The following is a 19,449-nucleotide window of genomic DNA, read 5'->3' on the forward strand; positions in this document are numbered from 1 at the left end:
TCCCCCTCACTTTCAGGCACCCCAATCAGACGTAGATTTAATCTTTTTACATAACCCCATACTTCTTGCAGGCTGTGTTCATTTGTTTTTCTTCTTCTTTCTTTAGATTTCTCTTCTCGCTTCATTTCATTCATTTGATCCTCAATCGCTGATACTCTTTCTTCCAGTTGATCAAGTCGGTTACTGAAGCTTGCGCATTTGTCACATATTTCTCGTGTCATGGTTTTCATCTCTGTCAGTTCGTTTATGGCCTTCTCTGCATTAATTATTCCAGTTATTAATTCTTCCAGTCTTTTTTCAAGATTTTTAGTTTCTTTGCACTGGGTTCATAATTCCTCCTTTAGCTCTGAGAAGTTTGATGGACTGAAGCCTTCTTCTCTCATCTCGTCAAAGTCATTCTCCGTCCAGCTTTGATCCGTTGCTGGCGATGAGCTGCGTTCCTTTGCAGCGGGAGATGCGCTCTTATTTTTTGAATTCCCAGCTTTTCTGCCCTGCTTTTTCCCCATCTTTGTTGTTTTATCTGCCTCTGGTCTTGGTGATGGTGACATACTGATGGGGTTTTGGTGTGGGTGTCCTTCCTGCTTGTTAGTTTTCCTTCTAACAGTCAGGACCCTCATCTGTAGGTCTGTTGGAGATTGCCTGAGGTCCACTCCAGACCCTGTTTGCCTGGGTATCAGCAGCAGAGGCTGCAGAAGATGGAATATTGCTGAACAGCAAGTGTACCTGTCTGATTCTTGCTTTGGAAGCTTCCTCTCAGGGAGGTACTCCACCGTGTGAGGTGTGGGGTGTTGGTCTGCCCATAGTGGGGGATGTCTCCCAGTTAGGCTACTCAGGGGTCAGGGACCCACTTGAGCAGGCAGTCTGTCCGTTCTCAGATCTCACCCTCCATGTTGGGAGATCCACTGCTCTCTTCAAAGCTGTCAGACAGAGTCGTTTGAGGTCTGCAGAGGTTTCTGCTGCTTTTGTTGTTGTTGTTGTTGTTGTTGTTTAGCTGTGCCCTATCCCCAGAGGTGGAGTCTACAGAGACAGGCAGGCCTCCTTGAGCTGCTGTGAGCTCCACCCAGTTCCAGCTTCCCAGTGGCTTTGTTTACCTACTTAAGCCTCAGCAATGGGGGGGCGCCTCTCCCCCAGCCTCACTGCTGCCCTGCTATTAGATCGCAGACTGCTGTTCTAGCAATGAGGGAGGCTACATGGGCATGGGACCCTCCCAGCCAGGTGTGGGATATAATCTCCTGGTGTGCCCGTTTGCTAAGCCCCTTGGTAAAGCGCAGTATTGGGGTGGGAGTTACCTGATTTTCCAGATATTGTGTGTGTCAGTTCCCCTGGCTAGGAAAAGGGATTCCTTTCCCCCTTGTGCTTCCCAGGTGAGGCGATGCCTCGCCCTGCTTCAGCTCTCGCTGGTCGGGCTGCAGCAGCTGACCAGCACCGATTGTCCGGCACTCCCTAGTGAGATGAACCCAGTACCTCTGTTGAAAATGCAGAAATCACCTGTCTTCTGTGTCACTCGCACAGGAAGCTGGAGACTGGAGCTGTTCCTATTCGGCCATCTTGCTCCGCCCCATATGATGTTTTTTCTAAGCCATACGGAAATTGAATACATCAAGCCCCTTTACCTTTAAATAATTCAATGTGTATTTCCTGAGAGATATTCGCTTACATAATCACAGCAGAGTTATCTAATTCAGGAAGCTTAACATTAACATAAAATTTTAATCTCATCTATGTCCATAGTCTAATTTTTCCAATTGGCCTAAAAATGTCTTTTGTATCATAATTTTTTTCCCTCCAATAGATTCAGTGCTGAATCAGGTATTTCACTGGTCATCTTTCTTTAGTCTGCTTTAATCTGGGACATTGCCACAGCCTTTCTTTCTGTTCTTTCTTTCTGTTCTTTCTTTCTTTCTTTCTTTCTTTCTTTCTTTCTTTCTTTCTTTCTCTCTTTCTCTCTTTTAAATGGCATTGACATTTTAAAGAATACAGTTCCTTTCTCCTTTTTCTAACAGAAAATATCTAATTTTCAGTTTTTTGAAGTTTTCTCATAATTACATTTATGTTACACATCCAGCCAGAATACCCCGTGAGTAATATTGTGTTCTTCTCGTAGTATCATATCCTGGAAATACAAAATATTTATTTGCCCAGGGTGCAATAGCTCACTCCTGCAATCCCAGTACTTTGGGAAGCTGAGGCGAGCAGATCACATGAGGTCAGGAGTTCGAGGCCACCCTGGCCCACATGGTGAAACTCCATCTCTACTAAAAATATAAAAATTAATTGGGTGTGGTGGTGCATGCCTGTAATCCCAGCTACTTGAGAGTCTGAGGCAAGAGAATCACTTGCACCCAGGAGGCAGAGATTGCAGTGAGTTGAGATTGTGCCACTGCACTCCAACCTGGGTGACAGAGCAATACTCCATCTCAAAGTTAAAAAATTGTTTAAAGTTTATTTGCTGATTTATTTTGTTTACCTAATTGAGGCGTTGTCTGATTTCTACACCGTGTAGATATAATTATTCCCTTGAAACTAATAGGCAATCTGTTGGGAGTCAGTTTAAAAGCATAAAAATATCCTGCTCCTCATCAAAATTCTTCCTTAGATTTAATATCCATTGGTAATTTGGGCCTGGACCAATCTTGACTATGATAGCTATAAAATAATAATTTTCTAACTCCAGCAGTTTCTCCACATTTACCAGTCAGCACCTGGCATTCTACAACAAGCAAGAGTCCTCCTTTTTACTCCGTTTATTCACTTATTTATTTATCTAATTATTAAATAAATTAGTACAGATTCATGGATTCCTATTTTCTTCAATGGTTTATGGTTATACTGTCCTTATGTATTTTGGTATTTAAGTTGTTTGAGTTTTGGGCAACAGGAGCCACTTCCTGCCAGCTCGTATCCTGTGACATGCCCTCAGCATCTTTTTTGACATTTCCTTTCTCATCGGCATAACAAGATGTTTCATTAGCTTCTAGATCTTTCCCTGTCCCAGGCCTACATTTAGTCACTTCTCTGAGGAGAGGAGCCCTTGTTCTTTCAGTAGAGAATGGTATTAGAGGCCAAAATCTGAGTACTAGGTGAGCTCATTGCTACTAGACTTTTTATTCTTCTAGGTCTTTTCAGCAGCTAGAGTTAGGAAATATATGCATGTATATATGTAACTACACAAATACACATATACACTTACAATATGCATATGCACATATGTATACACACATTTACATGAGCACACCTGCATGCATATACACATACATTTATTTTAGAAATGAATTCACACCAATGCTTCCAGTTTAGAGCATACTCTCTTAACCACTACATAATCATTTTGTATGTGCTTTCACAATGGCTGAATTAAAGATGAAAGATAGAATCCAAAGTGAATCAGATAATTTCCTCTGTTCTATTTATGATCACTACAATTCCTGCTGAAAATTTATCCCCCACCCACTTTTGGAAAGCAACACTGTGTGTCCTTGAAGATTTAATTTTGCCTTTGCTCATGTCTGAGCTCCTTCTCCATGCAAGACTGACAGGAGTTGAGAGGACAGAGCCTGAATTTCTCCTAGAATTTAGAGCTTATGATGACCAACTATTTTAAATACTCTTAGGTAATCTACATAAATTACCCCAAGTCCCAAGACAGCAGATAGCCTGTCCACCAAAGGCATAAGCTGGTACTGAGAGGTTGATGAAAACTGAAGGCATTAGGCAAAGTCTCTTTCAGGTTAGAATGCAAGAATGGTGGTAGCAAAGGAAGATGGAGTCCCCCAGGTCTTTAGGTGCTGGAATGTGGGGGAAGATGCAGTCCCCAGAGATGGACACAAGGTGGCTCAGTGAGCATGTTCCCTGGTGCGCCACATCTCCCTAGAAGGAAAAAAATAACTCTGTTCAGCAGCAGGCAGTCATTGGACGTTATGGCAGCCACCCAGCCAATCCTTGCAAGCTCAGCAAGACAGCCTAGAGTGAATGCATTCAGCCCGCCTAAAGGGTGATTACCCTAATCCCATGGACCATACCTGGGTGCAACATAAGCCTTCAGGGGAGTCACATTAACTGGTACGCATTGGTTCGAGCTTTTCTTTATGACAGTTGTGCTGAGGGAGGAGTATGTCATGACTTTGGAACAAGAGACCTGTGCTCTAGTCCTAGCTCTGCTGATAAATGTGTGGTCTTGTATCATGATATCATATACAAGATATGACCTCTCTGAGCATCAGATTCTTCATTTATAAAGCTAAAAGAGTACAAGATTGTTACATTAATTTGATATAATAAATGTAAAACCCATGCATGTAGTTAAGTCTTAGATAAATGTAGACTTTGTTGAGAACAATATAAAAGGTCATAATATGTAATATATGCTAAATCCTTAGATATGTCCCTAAGTAAAATAGTCTAGACTGCTTTATAGAAGGCCTTAGAGTCTGATATCAGGAGAGAACTGAACTGGACCAAATACACAACGATTCTTTTTAGGTGATTTCTTGGTGTGGATTGGCTAACAGCTAACAAGACTGTTTCTATGCCCATCAGCCAGAATTTTGTAGCAGTGTAATGCTTTGGATTCTTGTTTTTTGAGACTGAAGTTTTAGCTGCTTTTGTAACTGAAAACATACCCACTCTTGGTCCATTGTTATGCTAAGAACACCTGAAATACTGTATTTTCTTTGGAACTTAAATTGCCAGATATGGTGCGGTCAAGGGCTGAAACTAAATCCAAGCAGCCTCTTGCCAAGGTATGCTCTGAGTCAGTCTGCTGCCATCACAAGCCGCGTTTTCCCTCAGAGTTGGCATCCCTCCAGTTTTCCCTGCCCTTGATCACACATCCACAAACCACCCAGCATGGCTGGTTCCTCCTACCATTTCATGATTGCTGACAGGTAGAATATGGCTTTTGTTCTTTTCCTACTCATGAACTCAAATACCAGAGCTGCTGATAGATGTTGTGGCAGATTCATTTTGGAACACCACATTTCCTAGCAATGGGTCACAGGAGGAGAATGTCTCAAGCCTATAGCCTCAAAACCCCTCTACTCTGGAAGTGCGATTGCCCCAACCCAGATGCTTTCTCAGGCGACACAGGACAAGTACATCCCTCACCTTGCTGTAAGGAGATGGGAATGGAAGAGACTATGAATGGTGGAGAGCAAGTCCCACCTAAAAGCATTGACAGTGGGTTATTTTTTAAACATCGTACTGCAGCACACCAACATGGCACAAGTATACATATGTAACAAACCTGCACGTTATGCACATGTACCCTAGAACTTAAAGTACAATAATAAAAAAAAAAAAAAAAAACATCGTACTGGTCAAAACAAGTGAGTCATCATATTTGTGACTCCTACCCAATGCTTGCCCTTTGCAGAGCTTGACACAAGGAAGACATGTTAGGGAAGTCAAAGATAAATCCTTCTCTTGGCTGTGCTACCAACAGGCTCTGAGACCTACAGCAGTCACTCGACATCTCTGGGCCCAGTTTCTTCTTCAGTAAGATGAGGACAGGAAGCCTCAGGTGGACATGCAGGCCCTCTACCATCTTGTGAGTCTCAAATTCCAGATTGGTGCCAACCTACCTTTCCAGTCTAAGCTCCTGTCTGCTGGTTGACCGAGGTTTAGGGAGACCTGAAGCTAATACAATTTATGGTGCCCTCTTCATGAAAAATCATAAAAAGTAAGTCAATAGTGAATATTTATTCAGAATGAGAAAAGAAAAATGCAAAAATATCAACTTTAAAAAGCCAACAAATACCAGAAATATCACAAAACCCAGAAAGAAATAACGGATTTGTCTGAATTGGTATCAATAACATAAGATTTGTATTGATGTTCTACCAAACCTCCCTAAATGCTTGTATTCTATATTTTTGGCTGCATAATCTGTTTCTTTTTATGACAAGATTCTGTAATATCCTTTCCTACAGAGAAACTAGAAAGATCATTCCATTATTCCTGTAACATGGTTAATCAAAATTTGTTTATTATTAATGATAATTGAGAGAATTTCTTTCAGCTTCACAACTTATTATTTACAATATCATGTACATGTTTAGTATTACCAAATTTGGGAAGCTCCTCTATCCAGTGTCTTTCACATATGAGCTGTAAGATTGCAGGCATTCATGTTGCCTTGAGCAGAGACTAATCTGAAATGCTCTTTAAATTGATGACACTCATTAATTAGGGCCTTGGGAGGGCATCTACTTTTACTACCTCACACTAGATACCCCACAGCCCCACCTTCATGCACACTGAATGTCTCACCTGTTCCTAACACACGACAACCTTCTACAACTCTGTGGCTTTGCAGATGCCGATCCCTCACTGAATTGCCTTTCCTTTCTCCTCTCCCATACCCTTTCTCCAGAGTCCAAGCAGATTCAGTCATCACTCCTCTGCACTGTACCTGCCTTGTACTCATAAGGCTAGTAGAGAACCCTTCCCTTAGTGTTGTAGTTCTGTTTGTCTACCTTCCCCACTAAACTTAGATTCCCTTAATTAAAGGAAGGCAATGATTCTCTCCATCTGTCTAGCACCAGGAATAGGACAGAAAAAGATGCTTGATAAGTATATCACAAATAGGAATTCCTCAACAACACAGATGCAAGGAGTGCCACAATTCTTTACCTTTCTACAAGAATCCTTACTCTTCTCTGATTTCTCAATTGTCAATTGATGATTTTTTTTAAAAAACATACAGTGTTAGTGATTTATTGGGGCATCTTTCTCCTCCCTTGGACTCAGGCAGTTCATGAAAATGGGAGCTCACCCTAAGGCCACTAGTCAGAATTAGTTATCCTGGACACCATTTCTCCTTCTGCCACCCTAGGAGGGTGATGGAGTTGTAGTCCTCTCCTCTCACCTCTAGCCTGGCCCTCAGGGATCCCTTTCCCTGACTTCAAAATGGCAGCACTGAGGACAACCATTTAAATCACCTAGGTAGCTATCTTCTTTCCAAAGTGCTATCATCTTTAGGAGGTGCAAATGTGAGCAGGCAGCAGGTCTGTACCAACTGCAGGACATTTCAGGCTCAGTTCCTTCAAGGCCCTAGATATCTTCCCAGAAGGACTGAGTAAAGAAGTCATCAAACTTGTGTATCGCCACCAGCCTCAGAGAAAAAAAGAAAAGGAAGGAAGGAAGGAAGGAGGAAGGGAGGGAGGGAGGAAGGGAAAGAAGGAAGGAAGGAAGGAAGGAAGGAAGGAAGGAAGGAAGGAAGGAGAGGAGAGGAATGGAGGGATAAAGAGACAGTGGGGAAGAGCAAGAGGGGAGAGGAAGAGGGGGGAAGATAAGACTGTCTTGGTCAAAGAAGTGCAGAAATTCGTAACACTGAAGTCTGGTTGCCCTCCCTCTATGGATGAAAGATGCGATTACTTCTTCATCCATTTTCTAATGAGTCTGCTCAAGCAAGAAGGTACTAATACTAATAACAATATAAGGCACAGGTTAATTTCTACATTAACTTATTAATGCATCGACCTGCCACAAACGTTTATTGAAGAATCAATCAATGAATGAGTTTTCATAGTTCATTATCATGAATCTGTTTTTGTTTTAAATGACATAAATATCATTTTGGGAATAATAAAACGATGTCCTCCTCTTCACAGGTACATAATTGCACACGTAAGAACAAAGATTCAGAGCCATTTTTTTACTGCACTGGGAAAACAGAGCAGACTTGTTCATTTCTGCTACAATGATGGAGTTTCCTACCCTGCTTCAGAAAACAACTTTCAGTACACTGTGTATTTTATAGAAAGTGGTTAAGGCTGATGAACTTGCATTCGACTCCTACTGGCTAACCTCAAACGATCTTCTTATACAAGGAAAAACAAAACAAAAAACTGTTTTCTTCTAAATCAGACGGAGCCCCTTTAAGACAGGCTGAATTACAATGCCTAATGCTCCTCATCAAAAGACACTAACAGATTTCCAGAGCAAAGGGCACCCCTGATCTAATGTATTCTTCCAAGGGAGGTTGATGTTTGTAGTCTAAGGAAGAAATGGAAATTTCACTCCCTCACATCATCTGGTCATTAACTTATGTAGCAGAACAAAATAGCCCACCAAGCTCTGTACTAGTTAGCAGGACTTATTTAAATTCCTGTCCTCCCCATCCCCCTTTTTATAACCCACAGCAAATTACCAGTATTGATAAACCATTAGAAAATAAAATAAGAGACAATTTTATTGACAGCTAAATGAAGTAATGCCTGGGTTGTGTTGGTTTTCAGCAATTGAGCTTTTTGTATTCATTAAAACTCTACAAGCAGCATGTGTTAAATTTTTGATATATGCAGTGCACACTGAAATCTTTATCTACATTAACTGAGACACCAATTTGCACCCCTGTTGCACCCTAATAGGCTGATTTATTGTGGTTTCCCAAGGCCTATTAATGAAAGAGCTTGGAGTTTTTTAGTGGCCTAAATCAATTTCATTTTTGGATGCAGCAGAACTTGTCAAGGTCCATGTCTCTCATTTCCACTTTTGTCAATGGGGATGGATAGTGTGAGCTCTTGTGTTGTTTGCAGCTGCCAGGCACTTGACAGATTGGCAAGTAAGCTGGGGACTACTTGGACATCTGCACAAACTCAGTAAGTGGAAAGACAAAGAAATGCCTTGGGATTCCCAAACTATCTTCAAGGGGGAGAAGTGCCTACACAAAACTGTTTATACAATAAAAAACAAAAACAAACCCCACAAAGCTGAGGATAAACATAAACCTAGACAAGCAATCCTCCCTCTCTACGATTATTAGCAAATACTTGACCCACCTCCTTGGATGTTTTGAATTATCTTACTTCCCTATTTGAACTTCAGCTTTAGGGAGCGGGCATTTAGTTTTGTTCACTGATGTATCCTAAGCACCTAGAATAGAGTCTGAGCTCAATAAATAATATCAATGGATAGACTTTCACACAACAAGGAAAAAAGAAAATTTTCATTGAATGATTACTTTTTTTAACCAATGATTGTTACCATGAAGATCATACGGTCTTTGAGAATCTGATGAGAACTATGATCTCTCTCTCTTTCCAGAAAAAATGTTTGGCTATTCACGAACATTACACTTTTCATGCAATTTCAGACCTTCCTAAAATCCCAAGGGTTGACCTCGGGGTCACATACCCTGTGGTCCACACAATGCCAAGACACTGGATTGTTTCGTTGCTATAGTTGGGTGTGGGGGAGAAAATGATATGCAGAGTGTGGGAGAGAATAAACTGATCCAGTTGGATAGGATGATCTTCACTTGCTGTTCTTAGAAATATCCTAACTTAGTGTCAAGCAAACCATCCAAGGATTAATTTGATATACTAATCACTGTTCGCAGCCCAGAAAATATTAAAAAGATAATGAGCAAATTTGTTAAAAGCCACATAAAATTTTCTTCCTTTCTCCTCCAGATTCATTAGTTGATTTGTTCCCTAGGGTGATGGAGTTAAACAGTTCTTCTTTGGTATTGCTTCCTCTTTATGTTAGGAGTTCAGAATATTCAGGAGCAGAACTTCTTATTCTGAAGCAGACATCTCAGAATTAAATTATCCCATAATCTTGCTACCTCAAAGTTTGGCATATAAATCCCAAAGGCCTCTGAATGCTCACCTAAATGTGAGGAGTCACAGAAGGAACAGGCAGCTGCCCTGCCTACGAGATGAAGATAATGCTGCTGGGTTTAACAAATCATGACTGTTTGCCTTGCTTTTATTTTTAAGGCATTTTTGAGCAAATCCATCAATTGATCAGATCGATTCTATAACATATACTCTCTAAGTTAGGTTTATTTTTGTTATGCAGTTTGAGTCCTCAGAAGTCTGAAAGGCCACTTATTATCCCAATCTGCACTCTTAGATGATCATCATTATGTTTCATCACATATCAGGAAAATATGATCTAGAGTCAAAATTTTCCATCAAGGTTATGAAACAGTCTATTATGAAATCCTAATTGTTTGGCAGAATTCTGACAAGAAATACACAGACCCAAAATTTAGGAGAAAATTTCACTGAAAAAATTAATACATCCTTTACTAGGCCCTGAATGTTACTTTCATAATAAGAGGAAGCTTTTCATATTCAGGCAAATACTGTTGTAAATTTGAGCTATGCCCGTAATTGGCTAGGCAATTTCAATCTACATGCCTAATTATTTTTGTCTTTGATTTCCTTACCTTTAAAACAAGGATAATAATAGTTATTTTTAAAGTCATTGGAAGAATTAAGCATAATTATGTCTATAATGCACAGGCAAGGACCCAAAAGCACAAAACGTACATTCGAGAAACAGACGACGTTGCCTTCCTGAAACCACCAAGGGAACCAAGAACAAGCTGAATAGGAAAAGCAAAAGAGGACCTACAGGCTGGTCGGGGGACTGACACAACATTGGTGGACTGTCAAGTCTTCAAAACTAAATCAATGGCTACCAAAAAATACTGAGATTTTCCTTCCAAGACTGTGTTTTTGGAGAGCTAGGTGGAGATGAAAACATGGCTTCTAGTAATAGATGAGGGTGGCAACAGGAAATTTATGACAGAAGAGGCAAGACAGTTGAAGGAAACTCAAATATTAAAAATAAAATCAAGATTCCACTTTTTGGCAATAATAAAGTTTGGAAAAATCCTTTTAGAATGAAAGACAAATACTATTGAGGCCAAGAAAGCCATCAATATGCATTCTCAGAAGGACAAACACTGCAGTAAGCACTCAAAGTGAATAAAAATACATCCAATTCACAAGAAACACCATGGGCCCAAAGCCAGAAACTATTATTATTATTTTTTTCATATGACATTAAATTTAGCCAACTGGAATTCTTTCTTAAAAACAACATTCTATTTACCTTTTCAAATGAAGCATTTGAATTTAACGGGAAATGTGCACTTAATCATAGGAATGGAACCCTCTGTCCTTGCCTTGGTTATTCTTAGAGGAGCAAGAACGCATTGTGGCAAATATTTCTCAGGTATGAATAACTGGGGCATGCATGGGTTAAAGAGCAGAAATGTTTCTACTTCCAACAGGGAATGCCCAGTGGTGAATCTTCTCTGAAAGGAGGCCACTAATCTTGTCTATGAGGATGAAACAGATCAAGAGAAAAGGCATTGTTGTGGAATAAATGACTGGTATAATTAACAGCGTGGTTAAGGAAGAACTTAGTTGTCAAAGGACAAAAGAATCAGCAGCAAGTCTAAGCAATGAAACAATGTGCCATGGGCAGTTTCTCAAATTCCTGCTTACTTTAGGAAATTATGATGGGCTAATCAAAGAACACCCTGATCCTATAATAGTCAGGGAGAATAAAGGGACTAGTGAAGGACAAAAGAACCCAAATAACTCATTTCTAGGACAACAACTAACTCTATTGCTAAGAGCACCAGCAGGTTAATTAAGAAGTCTGTTACTGATGAGGCCGGCACATTTTCATCTCCAGAAGATACTGCTCATTAATACATCAGCAAAACTAATAGTTGCTGAATAATAGCATGCTTTTCTGGAAGGGAGGATGTGAGGGATGTCTCCTTAGCTCAGAGAAAGACAAGTCTCTCTTTGTGCACCCTACCCACCATATTCTTATACTAACAAAAAATATTAATAGCTCTATCACTACTTGTATCAGTTGTCCACCTATGAAGTCACCGGATGGAAAATTCAGATTCTCACATTTCATTAGTATTAACCTATTCTATGCTTTTATCTTAGGGAGCTAAAATGAAAGCTATTGACTGTAAAATATTCATAAACTGTGCTATGAGTTGGATGTGGTTTGTCCCTGCCAAAACTCATGAAATTTAATTGCCATTGTAATTCTGTTGGGAGGTGGAGCCTTTAAGAGGTAGGACCAGATAAGAGGCATTTCAGTCAAAGGGGATCTTCCCTTGTGTGTGTCTTGGTGCTGTTCTCAGGTAGCGAGTGAGTTCTCACCTTCACAATACTGGATTCGTTCTCACAGGAATCAATTAGTTCTTTCAGGAACAGGTTGGCTCCTTCACATGTGTTTGCTTTCCCTTTGACCTTCTACCCTGTTATGGGGCAGCAGAAAATCCCTCACCAGAAGCCAGCACCATGCCTTTGAACTTCCCAGCCAGAAGAACCATAAGCCAAATAAACTTCTTTTCTTTATAAATTATCCAGCCTCATATATTTTGTTAAAATAAAACAAAATGGACTAAGACCAAAAATTGGTACTGAGGAGTGGGGTGATGTCATAAAGATACCTAAAAATGGGGAATTAAGTAATGGGCAGAGGTTGGAAGAGTTTGGAGGAGTAAGCAAAGAAAAGTCTATGTTGCCATGAATGGAATGTTAAGGGGGTTCTGGTGAGGGCTCAGAAGAATACAAAAAAATGTGGGAGAGTTTGAAACTTCTTAGACATTGGTTAAGTGGTTGGGACCAAAATGTTGATAGAAATATGGACAATAAAGGCCATTCTGATGATGTCTTTGATGGAAATAAAGAACAAGGTATTGGAAACTAGAGAAAAGGCCATCCTTGTTACACTTTGCTTGTTAAAGTAAAGAATTTGACTGCATTCTGCACATGTTCTAGGGTTTTGCGGAAGGCCAATCTTAAGAGCAATGTAATAGCATATCTGGCAGAAGAAATTTCTAAGAAACATAGTGCTCAGGCTGCTGCATGGTTATTTCTTACTGCTTACAGTGAGCTGCTAATAGAAAGGAAAGCAGAGTAAAAAGATATGGAAGATTTATGGTCTGTCCATGTGGTAGAGAATAAAAGAACATTTTCAGGAGAGGAATTCAAGGGTGCAGCTGGAGCCACCAGCTGCTAAGGAGACTAGCACTGATAAAATTAAAAAAAAAAAAAAAAAGTTGCCAATCCTCAAGACGATAGGAAAAAGATCCTATAGGTATTTTTGAAATATTTGAGGCCATCTCTCCCATCACAGACCCAGAGACCTTGGAGGAGAGAATGGTTTTGGGAGTGAAACCTGGGGCACCACTGTTCTGTGGTGCCTCAGGCTGCTGTCCCTTGCAATCTAGCTGCTGCAATTGGAGCAGCCATGGCTCAAACAGCCCTAGGTATGGCTCAGGCTACCACTCTGGAGGGTGCAAGTGTAAGCCTTGGTGACATCCACGTCCTCATGATGTTAATTCTGCAGGCCCACAGAATGCGAGAGCTATGGAGATGTGGCTTTCTCCATTGAGATTTCAAAGGATATATGAAAAAGCCTGTGGGCCCAGGCAAAGTCTTATCACAGGTATAGAGTCACTGCACAGAACCTCTATTTAGGGACTGCCAACAAGAAATGTGGGGTTGAAAATGCCACAAAGAGTACCCACTGGGGCAATGCCTAGTGAAACCACAGGATTAAGCTGCTGCTGGGACACCAGAATTTTAGAGCCACCAGCAGCATGCAACCTAAGCCTGAAAAAGCTGCAGGCAGTCAACTCCAACCTATGAGAACAGCCATGTGGGCTGCACCCAGTAAAGAAATGGGGCTGGATCCTTCATGAATAGATTAATGACACCCTGTGAGGGTGAGTGAGGTCTCACTCTTGTGGGGAATAGGTGTATTCCCAGGAAAGTAGGTTGTTAAGAAGCATCTGGCTTCCTCAGTTTCTCACTGTTTCTTCTGTTCTTGACATATGATCTTTTTGCATACACCCACTCACCTTCTACTTTCTGTCATGAGTTGAAGCAGCATGAGGCCCTCACCAGATGCAGCTGCCCAATCTCGAAATTTCCAGCCACCAGAATCATGAGCGAAATAAGCATCTTTTCTTTATAAATTACTCAGTTTCAGATATTCTGTTATAATAAAAAGAAATGGACTAAGACAAACTAAGTTATATCATGGTGAATGCTTTTGGTTGCAAGAAACAGAAACTCCAACTTAACCTTAAGAAATTTATTCTTGCTTTTGCCAAATGTAAGACATCAGTTGTAACACACATCATCATTTTATGAAGTACTACAAAAAACCTGTTTAATTTAATTAAACTGACACAATGCTAGCAACTTAAAATTTTATTTTATACCTATTGCAAGAGAAATGAAAAATGTGTTTAGATGTATATTTTATATATCACATATATATTATAAATACATATATCTACACAACCATAAATCAAAATACGTTTTGATACACGCAGTCATACACACATGCACGCACACACAAACACACACACAATAAAATGTCTTCACTTTCAGAGTCTGAATCTTCAAACTCACTTCTAAAATTCAGAGCCATAAATATTGATGCTTTTTCCTCCCAATATCATCCTCTGTAGTATCAAAAGTACTGGTGATGCAACATTTCTTAAAAGATTGACCCACTATTGCCACTTGGATTTCCTTCTAAGCACTGATGATTATTATGCAAATTTAGATGCTGATACTTTCTTTATCTTTTCAGAAGATGTCAATGGAAAGTTTTCAGACAGAAAGCAGTATTCTTACCCTAATACTCTTCCATGGTTTGTTGACTGAACTGTCAAGGGGCTGCAGTTATCAGTCATATCACAGGGAATAGCAATCAAGTTGACACATGCATAGGCAATGACACCTATGTGAGGATGGCCCCTGGCCAACAGTGATGGTAAGGTATTACCATGGCAAAATATGTTCTGATTTCAGAGATGTTGAACTAATAAAAGAAAGTATAACTTAGAATCAGTGAAATTACATTTTCTTACTTAACAAGAAATCTGAAGATATCCTGTTTCTGGGTAGGTTAATCCAGTGGCTCAATATCACCTTTTTGCTCAACCATCCTCAGCATGGTTTCCTGTGCTCATCTCACTGCTTTCATGGACCCAGAAGGCATCAGAGTTTCAGGTGTCATAAGGAAACACGATATTCAGAGGAACAGGAGAGAGTATGGTGCTCCCAAGTGTCTCTTTTTATCGGCAAGCAAAACAATCCCTTTGGAGAACATTCTAGTCACATAGGAAGAAGAAAAAGAATGTATACCATTGTTCAGCTCTATTCCTTACTTTTGCAGAAATTGTCAATTAAAATGTTAACAAATCTTCAGGTTTGTCAAAAAATATAAGAAAGTTAGATTTTTCTGTGGCATACTCTGACTTTAAAACTTGCCTATAATCTGTCAGTCTCCATGCTGTTCCATGTTGCCCACATACACCTTGGAAATTAAAACAGCTTCGGTCCCAAAGTATTCAACAGTAGCCTAGGTCTAGGGGAATCCTGAATAGCAACACCTCCAGCAATTTTGCAAATGGAGCCTACATCTAGTTCTATGCGTCTGAAGGACTGTGCAATACCAGCGGAGACATAGCTGGCCTCCAAGCAGGGGAAACAAGACCTATGCTAACGGACCCCTGCCTTTAAAATGGGCAGACTACTCAGAGATGGAACACTTTATGAAAGTCTCTTGAGGTTTCACTTGGAATTCCTTAAATTAGAATATCATCTGGGGACATCAAACTTGGCAAGGAGTCTTTGAAGGTACCCCCAGAGCAACTAGGAGTCATTCTAGCAGATGGCTCAGGCCCCACTCTCAGTGCCTGCCTTACTTCAGCTCAATAACCACTTTCCTGTGCACCCCCTTCAACTCCATGGCATCCCTGCCAGTCTCTCCCTAAACAACGCCCCTTCCCTGCCCTTGGTACTATCTCCACTCCTCATCAACTGTCACTTTCTGGCTCCAACCCCCTTTCGTTTGGGCCTTCACTTGCTTCTCATTTGTGTGTGCCAACAGTTGTAAATTTTCCCTCCTGTTTACTTCAGCTATTCCATCATTGTAATTATTCCTGTAGTAACTTATGTAGAGATCTGTCCATTTTCCCCAGATCTTAATCTGGCTTCACTGTAGCTGCATAATCTCCACCACATCTGGAAAAAACTTGACATGTTCCACAACTAAAAATGAGCAGGTATTGGCTTATGGCCTAAACAGGCAAGGTTTTCATAAATGTAAGTAGTAGAAAGAGAAATACTTTCTTTTAAGCATGATTTCCTTCCTTCCTTCTTCCCTCCATTCCTCATTGCCTCCACTTCCTTCTTTTCTTCATCTCCTCCTTCTTAATGAGTCTTATATTTTAAATATTGAAAGTATACAAAAAATTTAGGCCTCTACTTAAAAAATAAGAAAAAAAGAATTAAAATCCAAATTACCATGTTTCCACCACCACAAAAATATTACTATGAATATTTTAGTGTACGCTCTCCCAGTTATTTTTTTTTTCTACTTCCACTTCTACTGATTGATTGATATTTTACATTTTGGTGGTTTTAGTTTTGTCTGGTTGAAATTATCAGGTAGCTTTCTTACATAAAATCAAGTAGTTTTCCTAGATGCATATCTATGAAAATTTAGTTGTAAAAATTATAACATTAATAATTATATACAGCATTCAATTAAAGCAATAATATATATTCTGCCCTTCTATACTGTAATGAAAGACAGGAACATTTTTAGTCACTTGTTTATACTCTCACAGTTCTTTTTCAGTAGTCACTCTGTAAAAATTTGCTGAATGAGTCAATATTCCAAAAGATAAAAATTCAGATACATTAAGTAAGTGCCATTCTCACTAATTTTGAATACTCTTCAATGTTGCTTAACCTAATTTAGATCTCTTACCTGCTCAGATTTGAGTAGAAGACTCCACTTTATCCTAAATATATATAGTTTCTTCCTTAAATTAGAATATCATCTGAGGACATTTACACAGCACCAGGGTTTTAACCCCTTCACAAGTGTCAAAGCCAGAATCTGGCACATAGTATGTACTGAAACATGTTTGTCTTTGCAGCCTTCATTGTGACTGTTACTTCTCTAGGCAAGAATATCTTGTTTTTTAAGTGTCTTGAGGAATCTGTGCTCTTGTTACTTAATTACCCAGGCTCTCTCCCTTACTCCCAGTGTGAAAAGGAAGGATGATTGAATCCATATTTCCATTGGATTGAATCCATGTTTCCACTGAATGAAAAGATATTTAAAACTTGCAGTATTTTCTATTAATAGAATAAACTCCCAAAGCAGAGGGGAAAAAAATTATCTTCTTGAAGAAAACACACAGGCGTACACACATGCACACACACACAAACACACACACACCACACTCCTTACAAGAGGTATTTCCATATCCTGAGTGTTTATATTTCATTTCTCGTGTTAAAATAGACACTAAAAATAAGTTGTGTCAAACAATGCTTAGCATTGCAAAACCAAGTGCCCTACAACTTAGTTTTTAAAAATCCATCTAAATGGAAATTAATGAGATCTCAAAGAGAAATTAAAATCAATTTTACCTAAGCATTCTTGTTTGTATTTTCTTGAGAGTTCTTAGTTTCAGAATTAGATACCCTTTTAGATTTTTCACAAAGTTGTCTAAATTTGCATGCAGCTAAATTTTCTCACATAGACCATGTCGATCAGCAATGAAGAGGTCGGGGAACTGGGCTGGTAATGGCACCCGGTTCTCCTCTCCATGGACTGTTTGTTTGCTATTCTATTTAGCTACTGGATATTCCCCCCATTAAATAAACTAGCAGACAAAAACGACTTTGCTGTATCTGACAAAGCAGTAAAAGGCATTTATTTGATCTGCTAATCCCAAAGCTAAAGTGTGAATGTAGTGGGTTTTCAATCAAATCCTCAATATGCTGAGCAGCCGGCCCAGCACATGCAATTCTTTGAGTCACACAGGCCTGCCTTGGTTTGCAGCTACTGCCTCAATTTCACAGAACCATAGAATTTTAGAGCTGAAAGAGACCTTAGATTATTTGTGACTTGACCTCCTAGCCACTTTAAAACCATTGCTCTAAACCATTGTACTTGGTTAACTTTTCTATTGCTACGTCCTTACGCTCGTTACAACAAATGAAACAAACCTCTGTTCTAGATGCTTTTATGGGGAAGCTTGTTAAAGGGTTGTTTGGAAAGTTTGGGTGAATTTTTGAGCCTTTTACGAACACTGACCAAGAAATTATTTTCTGCAAGTGAGGAAGCTCAGAGGAGAGGAAGAAGGAAAGGAAACCAATCTTTGTTGAGTACCTAATAGGCTCCAGGTGACTGATTTAAACAGCATGTCTTTTGATGCAAGTCTTCAAAGATAACTATTGTCTCCATGTGAAGAAACTGAGACCCAAAGAGTTTAAAAGTGACTTGCTCAACATCTCAGTCAATGAGCAATAAAGCTGAGATTTAAACCCAGGGCTACCAGACTGCAGATAAGGCTAATGTTCCTTTTATTATACTACACTGTTTCCCTTGTTTTATTGAAATATCTAAATAGAAAACACCATGGGCCTCCACATAGCTGCGTAGGCTTGGTCGACACTCCTCTTGAGGTGAATCTTCAAAGCAACTTGCTCAAATACCTAAAGAAAAGGGGCTCATATTTTCTTGTATTTGGCTTCTTGTATTTGGCTACTATCAAAAATCATAGCTTAGCTTGGTCTATCTTTAAACATTCTCAGAACACTTACATTGGCCTACAGTTGGGCAAAGGCATGTAACACAAAGTCTATTTTATAATAAAGTGTTGCAGATCTCATGCAATTTATTGAATATTATACTAAAAGTGAAAAACAGATTGGATGTATAGGTATTGAAAGTACAGTTTCTATTATATTTCTAATGCATATTGCTTTTGCACCATTATAAAGCTGAAAAATCCTGAAGTCAAATTATTGTAAGTCAGGGACCATCTGCAGTTGAATAGCACTGCCTTGTATGGTGGTTCCTTTGCATCAGAAAACAGTGTTTACCAATTTAGAAGCTGTCTAATGTTGTTCTAGGAGTACAAGAAACAAGGCCAGCCAAAAGTAGATGCTGAGTTTCCACAGAGGTTTCTGATAATAAGGCCTTCTCACAGGTAGGCAAGTTGATGGCTGGAGAGCTTTCTGGCAACACAGAAATAGGTTTTATACTGGGGTTCAAGATGGCTCTGAAATCAGTACCATCAACACAGTCTGGTCATTCCTCCACTCCAATTTATACTTAGACAAAAAAAAGAGAGTGACATCTTTCCCCTTACCCCAACCTGCCAGAAAGAAAAAGAAAAGAAAAGAAAAAAAGACAAAGTTAGTTAATGGGATCTCTCCTTTCTGTACCCAGAATTCAGAAACAAACAATAAATATCTTCACATTCTCTTATAGTACTTTGCAAAACTGATGATCACTTGCAACTTTATTTGGATCAGATTCTACCTCATTTCTTTTTGACCCATTTCCACCTCAAATTGGCACAACCACTATCACAAGGTTCAATACAGAAAGCTGCTTGGAAAATGTAAAGTGAAGTCAGCCTAGCTATTGAAAACACCCAGCCAGTCTCCAAATTTATATTGAAAATCGGGGGGGGGCAGAGCAAGATGGCCGAATAGGAGCAGCTCCAGTCTCCAACTCCCAGTGCAAGCAACACAGAAGACCGGTGATTTCTGCATTTTCAACTGAGGTACTGGGGTCATCTCACTAGGGAGTGCCGGACAATCGGTGCTGGTCAGCTGCTGC

This window comes from Colobus angolensis, unplaced genomic scaffold (assembly GCF_000951035.1).
Source record: "Colobus angolensis palliatus isolate OR3802 unplaced genomic scaffold, Cang.pa_1.0 Scaffold228, whole genome shotgun sequence".
NCBI classification, from domain to species: Eukaryota; Metazoa; Chordata; class Mammalia; order Primates; family Cercopithecidae; genus Colobus; species Colobus angolensis.